The sequence below is a fragment of the Heliangelus exortis genome, chromosome 17, assembly GCF_036169615.1.
Source record: "Heliangelus exortis chromosome 17, bHelExo1.hap1, whole genome shotgun sequence".
Classification (NCBI taxonomy): domain Eukaryota; kingdom Metazoa; phylum Chordata; class Aves; order Apodiformes; family Trochilidae; genus Heliangelus; species Heliangelus exortis.
The window spans coordinates 7,615,563-7,623,553 of NC_092438.1; positions in this window are offsets into that span (position 1 = coordinate 7,615,563).

Genomic DNA, 7,991 nt, shown 5'->3' on the forward strand with positions numbered 1-7,991 from the left:
TGGTGATGCCACAGGAGAGCCATCTCCTCTTCCCTACACAGAGCTAAGCAGGTCAGAAGGCTGCTGGCAACCTGACATTAGAAGGCTTGATGTAAGGTACAGGATACTCACAGCTCATGTCCTGACACAGGCAATGACCACTGAGACAAATTTTGGCTCTGAGAATCCATTGAAATTCCTCCCCTTTTTTTTTTTTCTTTTTGGAAGACAGACACCAGGCAACTGTGATTCCTCAGAGAACCTTGTCTTGCATAAGTCCAAGTTATTCACTGCTTGCAATGATTTCCCCTACATCTCTTCCTCAGGCTATGCTATATTAATTCCAGTTCTCATGAAGAACTGGCAGCATAGGAAATACAAGCTATTTTGGCAAGCACAATTAACCATCCATCTTTCAATTTGGCTACGTGGACACTCAAATATTTTAAAGTACTTCTTAACACAAGGAAGATGCCAAAACTTAGGTCCATTGGTCTGAACTGATGCAACTCAATACTCCTCGTGTTCAATGTCTGAGTAGCTCTCATGGAAGTGCTGCTCATACTTAACAACAGCCTCTGCAGTATTGGGATTTAACAGCTTTCTTTGTCACCTTCAAAACACCAGTTTCTTAAGACAGAATTTGCCACTAAAAATCACCTCCAAGCTGCCACCAGAGGAGAATTTTAAATAGATACAGGGTGACATGCAACACCCTAGAAACAAAGGGTGCTTGTTCTTACCTTCACTAGTGACTTGTCTTCTGAGGTCCAGCAAATGCAGGTTGACAAGAAGTGGAGGAGGAAATGGACCTGGAGGTAAATTTAAAGCTGAAAAGCTTTTAAAACATAAGACTGCAGTTTCCAGAAGCAAAGTAGACCTACTGCAGATGAAGGCTGCCGTATTTTGGTGGAGCTGCCCTTTGGGGAAAGCCCCTGAGACACCTTTTTTAGAATGTTCACGTTAGCAAATTATATATATTCAGAGTAAATCAGGGGTTTTGTTGCACTTTTCACAATCTTTGTCTCCATCCCCGGCTCTCCTAAAAAATTGGAATTTATATCTGCAAAAGGCAAAGTCCAAGCACAACTCATGCAGATATAAGCTCTCCACCAAGTGCAGCTGGGCAAGTTTGATTCCTTTCCAAAGCCTGTCTCAGATTCTTCTGCCTGCAATCATTTCCCATCACTTGGAAGCCCTATATCTGCTTCTCTCTTAGGCATCAATCATGAAGTTTCTCCTAAGATTTACATCCTTCTCTTCCACCTCCTTTATCTAACCTCTTCTCTGAACACTGTTCTGCCTTCTGTCTCTTTACCTTACAAATGCTGATCCCAAGTTAATCCTTCAGGGCAGAGGAGCATTGCTCATCCCAGGATATAGTGAAGGAGAAGAACCCCCCCATCCACCCCAAACCCACTTGTGTCACAAACAAAAGCATCTGTGGTAAGAGCAGGAGGCCAGGAGTCTGGACACTTACGTTTGTGTCCTTGCCTGGACAATGATTTGTCTGTGGCTTTCAGGAGCATGGGGCAGGATCCTGTGCCCCAGGATGTCCCAGAGCCCATCAGGGCAGGGCTGGGAATGCAGCCCTTGTGCCCCAAGCCCTGGGGCTGATGCATCTCCTGCCCTTTCCCTATGGTCCTTTCTGGGAGGTCTTTTGGGGTCCATGCAGAAAGGAGGCATGGGGTAAGAGCAGCATGGTCTGACACTGAGAATTACCAACAGCAAGAGGCAGAGAGATGTCACTCTGACATTAAAAATGTCTTTATGATACCCAAAGAGAAGGGAGGGAGGAAGCCATCAGCCCATCTCTGCACCCACTCAGGAGGGAGGGGAGGTAATGACCCATGGGGTGAAGCAACCCGTGAAAGAGGCAAAACGAGGCAAAGATAACAGCATCTCAGATGGACTCCAAAAACACTTGCACCAAAGAGGTTTAAGTTAAAAATTAAAATGAAAATTAATCTTTATCTAGGAATAAACTATTGCTTTGGGAAAAAAAAAAAACCAACAACAAAAAACAACCAACCAAACAAAAAACCCCAAACCAACAAACCTGCCCAGTCAGAGCAGGGTCATGTCACATGTCACAGGAGAAATTACAGAAAGGAAAACACAGAAAGAAGAGCCTTTACACAGAGTGTCCCAGGACCCATGGCTTTATAGTTGGGAAAGGAAGCTATTCCTTCAGCTGTGTCTAATTATTTGATGGTCAAACCCTTCCAAACCAGCCACGAGGACTAGAGACCAGAAAATGAGGTCTCCTTCCCTGCAGCAACAGGTAGACGGGGTTACAGCTCCGAGTGTGATAATCACCATTCCTGGGTGTACCCTGCTGTCACCACATAGCAAGGGACCCTGTGGGAACAGCACAGGGCTCGACCCTGGAAAATCTTGCACTGTGGTATTCAGGCCAACACTTATCAGGTAGATAAATCTGTCCCCCAGAGCATCACCTGGCAGTTTTGAGAAGCATCGTGTTACTCACCAGCAGGTACAGCAGCTGGGATGTGCTCTCCAGCCCTGCAGCACAGTCCCTGGCACAGGCACCATGTCCTTGAAGACACCATTGCCTCTCTCCAGGCTTTTCCTCCCCGCACCCCATCCCTGTCTCCATGCAGCCCCCCGAAGTGAGGAGGGGAGTGCTCAGGGGGAAGCTGGTGGGATCCATGGGAGGCTGCAGCCCCTGCAGAAGGGCAGATGAGCTGGAAGGAGCCCGCAGCCCTCCGGCGTGGGTGGCCCCGGCAGCACTTTCCCTGCTCCGCAGCCGCAGCTTGCAGGATGCCACAGGAAAAGAAAAACTAAGCCCTTCTCCATTTATTTTTCTTGCAAGCTGTGTTTTAAATGTTACCCTGAAGGGCCCTTTGAAGCAGCATGAGCTGACTCGGACCTTTCTTTTCAGCTAATTAAAACATGCAGACAGTGGTGACAGCCAGGGACAGCGAAGCCGGGACAGCCCTGAGCGAGCTCTGGCCCAAACTTCACCACCCAAACCCCACCGTGTCTTGCACAGCCAAAATGCTTTTGACCCCCGAACTTTTAAGTCATTAATCCATGCACAAGTTTTGTTGTCCAGGTTGGAGCTGCCTATTGCGAGCTTGCATCTTGTAACAGAGCTTGGGGACATTGGCTCTTACAGGGTTTGGGGTTTTCTGTTCAGAGCTGCAGGTCAGGTGTTTGTCAGGGAAGGTTAAAGTGCTTAAAGGGTGTTAAGTGGGATACGAACTTCTACAGTCCTGTGCAGATTGTCTTATAAAATGCCTCATCCTATTTCTCACTTCCTTGGGTCCCCCACTCACTCATTCCACAAACTGAGCTCCAGAGGCAGCACTTTACCCTTCACTTGAATGGGAAGTGTACTCCAGCTAAAGAAATTCTACTAACCCTGGTTTATGGAAGGAAAACCCAGATGGAAGAGGGAAAAGATTAGTCCAAAGGCCACGTGAGACAGAACAGAAACAGGAGCAGAACCACAGGCACCACTAAGGGGCACACCGAAAAGGGTGACACAGTAAACGTGCCCCTAGCAGATAATAAAATAACTCAGTCTATCACAATTCAGATATTTGATCGGCCACAGAGCACTTGAAACATGACTTGAGGTTGCAAATCCAGCCTGTGGTTTTAAACTTGTAGTCTCAGTGGTGGCAATACTGAGAAATGAGCCCCCATCTCCATTCAAGAGATTCCTGATTTAAAGGAACCCAGACTTCTCCTGCAAATGTTTTACTGCATCCCCAGCCAAAGAGGCACCCTGCTCGTTTTGAGGTTACAGATTAATATTTAATCCAATCAGTAATTTAAAGTTAAAATGTAGCAGTATTATCTGAGCAGGTTAACAGCAGGGACAGTTCCAACCTGCAGTGGGTGCTTGAGGTTCTTGCTCGCTGCCAAGGATTGCAGCACCAGACAGATTCTTCCCCCTCCTGCCAGCAATACTTGAGGGACCAGGCAAAAAAATCCTTAGAGGTTTGCTCCATAAATCATTAGCCAGTAAAAATCTAATTAGGTCTAATCTAATCCCCTCATACCAGGAAAAATTCAACACTGGTGGCTACACTGTTATTAACCTCACAAAACATGGATGTGTTTCCAAAGCTGTGGGCTGAGCATTGACAATCACCTCAGGTTCAGTCCTCATCAGTTAAACTTTAGCTCTCCTAGGCCAGCACAAAAAGGAAAAGACAACAGTTTTGTAAATGAAAATTCTTTTTCTCTTGCTATCAAAGCAACTACTAGCATAAAGATGACACAAAAGATCTTTTCTGCACAGGCTTTTCCCAGCCACTAAAATAGTCTTAGTGAAGACTTAGTGAAACAGGAGGCAATGGGAAGTGAAGCCAGGCTTAGTGAGTACATCTTATGCATTGCAATTTTATAGCTATGATAACGTAAATCTAGTTTTTGGAATAAAATCTCATAAGTTTGTGTGAAGCATTTGCAAGTATTTTCCCTTTTATAAAGAGCCCATCATTATTTGGAAAAAAAAAAAAAAAAAAAAAAAGCCAAAATAAATTCCTAGGTCTTTATCTCAGCTTCTTACTGACTCCACAACCAAAGCTGAGCACACCTGTGCAGGTTTGCCAGGCTGTTACCCCAGACCTGTGAACCTGTGACACTCCCATGTCACCACCATGTCCCCACTCTCTGGGCAGGTGAATGACCCACAGGAAGCACCAAGGGGTCCCAGAACTCTTTAGATCCAGAATCTTCCTGGCTCCAGAAACCAGGGGATGTCCTCAGCTGGCCACCATGGCTTAAATTTAATCTCATCTCACTTACTCTGGGCTTCTGTGGAGAGCAAAGGGATTCAGAAGGTGCTGAGCTCTGGGAAGAGATGCCCTAGGGAAGATGCATCAAGTTCATCAAAGCCAACTCTGTCCCTCTGACTTCAGCTGAGTTTTACCATTAGTTTATACTACAGCTTGCCATTAATGACAGCAGGATTTTGGGACGGGGACAGGTGGGTTTCCATACCCTGCCAGGCTCATTTTCTCTTTCAGTTGCCCATGATCCCTCTGTGCAGTGTTCCCAGCTCTGCTGGACATGATGGTGACCCATGTGCTGCTGTCACCATCTCTGTGGGTATTTCCAAACAAGTGCAGCCACATTTCATATGAAAACACATAAAAGCATGAGACTGGCAGAATTAGCCCCAGTCTGCAGTGTTATGGTCCTGTAATGAGCAGAGGGAAGTGCCTTTAAAAGGAGACTGCTTTCTAGTTGCTGCTTTAAAAAACCTTTAGCATGGACTCTCTCTGGCATGACTCAAGGCTGCATTTCTAAATCCAGATTCTCCCATGAAGTTTACTCTGGCTGTTTGGTTGGGTTGCATCCACATGCTATTTTTATTTTTTTCATCATCGGGCCTGTTTACAGCATAGAGGAACAATATGGGAACAGAAATAAAGCTGGGATAAACCCAAAGGAATGAGACCAGTAATGGCATTGCCAGCATCTCTGGCTTGAAGAGCAGGAGGCTCTGCAGCTGGGCAGTACCTCAGTGAGACTCAATTCACTGTTCTCTTCTGGTTATGTATTTCAAACCTCATTTGCATTTGATTTACCCATCATCTGCAAATTTAACACCAAATAGTTAAAATGCCTGCATGTCCTTAAGCTGCCAGCTCCATTCTGTGGTGTATTATAAGAGAGAATATTTTCTAGAATACAAAGGCTGAGGGCCACACCAGTATCACTTTTGGCTTCCTTAAACACAGTAATCAAAGCATTTTAGACAGTAGCCTACAGCTACTGAATACTTTTCTGTCTCAAAATAGACACAAGCCTCCTCCCACCTTCTGCCATGAGCTTTTTGGTCACTCTGAGGTTTTGGTGGTTCAGTCCAGTTTCCTTTACTGGTTGCATCTGGTTGCTGAGCCTTTGATCCAAGTGCTACCAGCTAATTCTGTGAAGCACAGAGTCAAAAGGACACAAAACGTTAGCAGGGAAGGTTTGAAAAAGGAAATATTTTCTATATTTGCATTTACATTTGTAATGTAGTCGTGTTGTCTAGAGGCCAGATTTGGGGAATGGAAACCAGGAGCCTAGTTTCTATTTTCAGCACAGCCACTGATTGCTCTGTGTTGCTGGCAAATCTTTTAATCTCTTTCTCTCTGTTTTTCCCTTCTGTAATAAAGGGATGCTCAGACCTCCCCAGCTATGCCTTGTGTGACAGCAGCCCCTGATGAAGCATGGCAAGGACAAAGTATTAATAATCATTTCATATAGAAAAGCCAAGAGGTCACAGGTACTTTAGTACAGTTTAGCTATTCAGTGCCCCCCCCTTCTGCCTGCACCACGCCCTGATGCTAATAGAAGTTATTTATTAATATGGAATGGAAAACTAGGCCCTCCAGGGCACAAAAATAACCATATCCAGAGCACCACTGAATAAATTCAATATAAGGATGAATTCACTCCAAATACTGAACAAATTGAAAGGCAGGGAGATATTAAAGAGGAAAAACAAAGCCATCCAGCCCTCCTCCCAGCTGACATCTAACTATTATCCATACAAAAATGTGGATGAAAAGCAGTGCCAGGTTCACAGTCCTCCAGTTCTTTACCCCTCTGCCATTTGCTGCTGCACCTCTGTCCAGATGTTACCTGCTCCTCACACCCCCTGTCCCCATCACTTCTGTGAACACTTTCAGATGAATGATCTCAGTACCAGGGGATGAGCAAAGTTCTCCTAACTCTGCCATCCACACCACCTTTGCTTATTTTATTTATATAAATATAAATATATATATGCTGCTTTATATAAAGCAGCAGCACTTGCAGATCCTGGGGAAGATTTGGTGATGAACACTCTGCAGCAGAGATGTCTCCACTGGACCACTGTGGCCACAGGAGTATCTTCCTCTCCATTTCTTCAGGCCAGTTAATTTTTTTAAAATCAGTGTTACATGATATTGTGCAACTGTCAAGCTGCTTATTCTTTGTAAAGCCCCTTGGATCCTGCTGAAATAATGTGCATATGCTTCTGGGGCAGAGACCAGCATTCATTTTGAGAGGTGTTTTAGGATCAAGACAGTCACCACTAGCTCATCACATTTACTATTCAGGATTATTGGACCACAAGTGACCTTTCAGATTCTTAAGACTTGGATTACGAAGGGCTTTAAATACTAAGCCTAATGACTTGAATTACAGCCTTAGCATTCTGACAATTAGAACAGGACTACAAGCATTTTGCTTTCTTTTATCCACAAAACAGCTTGGGTCAGATTTTGAATTCATTTCAAGGGTATATCAAGCTGTTGCCCATCAGAATGATCTAGTTGAGCTGCAAGAAAGATAAGATGACCTAGGTAAAGGTCATGCCTGAAAATCAGCAGGATTTTCTACATAAGCCAGCTGAGACATCTGTCTTCCTTCCGCCAAGACAATTATTTTACCATTTCCAAATATTAAAAAAACCCACCCTGAAATGCTACAGCACATTTCAATCCATGGGGCTCCAGCAGCAGGACAGGGTATTTTGTCATTTTCAAATCTCTGCAGGTTTGTGGGACTGATACTTACCTTCCTGGAACTGGCTGAACTGGAAATATCTTTCAGATTTAAAAAAAAAAAAAAAAAAAAAAAAAAAAAAAAAAAAAAAAAATCACAAGTCTCAGCAACTTCTATGGCACCTGATGTCAAGGCATGCATGCTGTAGTTGCTATTTTCAACCATCATTTATACAGTTCAGCACTGTAGTGAACCTTGCTTCCTGCCTACATCACCTGCAGCTGATGTTCTCCCTTACCTGTGCTCAGCTGCCCTTTGCCAGGACCAATCCTGGGCTCCACCAAGCATCCCCTGAAGCATTAATTCCTGCAGACTATTCAAAACACCAGTGGCTGGTGGCTCTGTAGCAGGTCAAAAGTTTAATTTGACCATTAAAGCAATTTTATGAGGTATACAGGACCCACAGCCATGGCAACAATGCAAATAAAGGCTGATTGATATTTTCTGCTGGCTGAAACACCCTTCTGTTAACAAGGATGGGACCAGAGGAG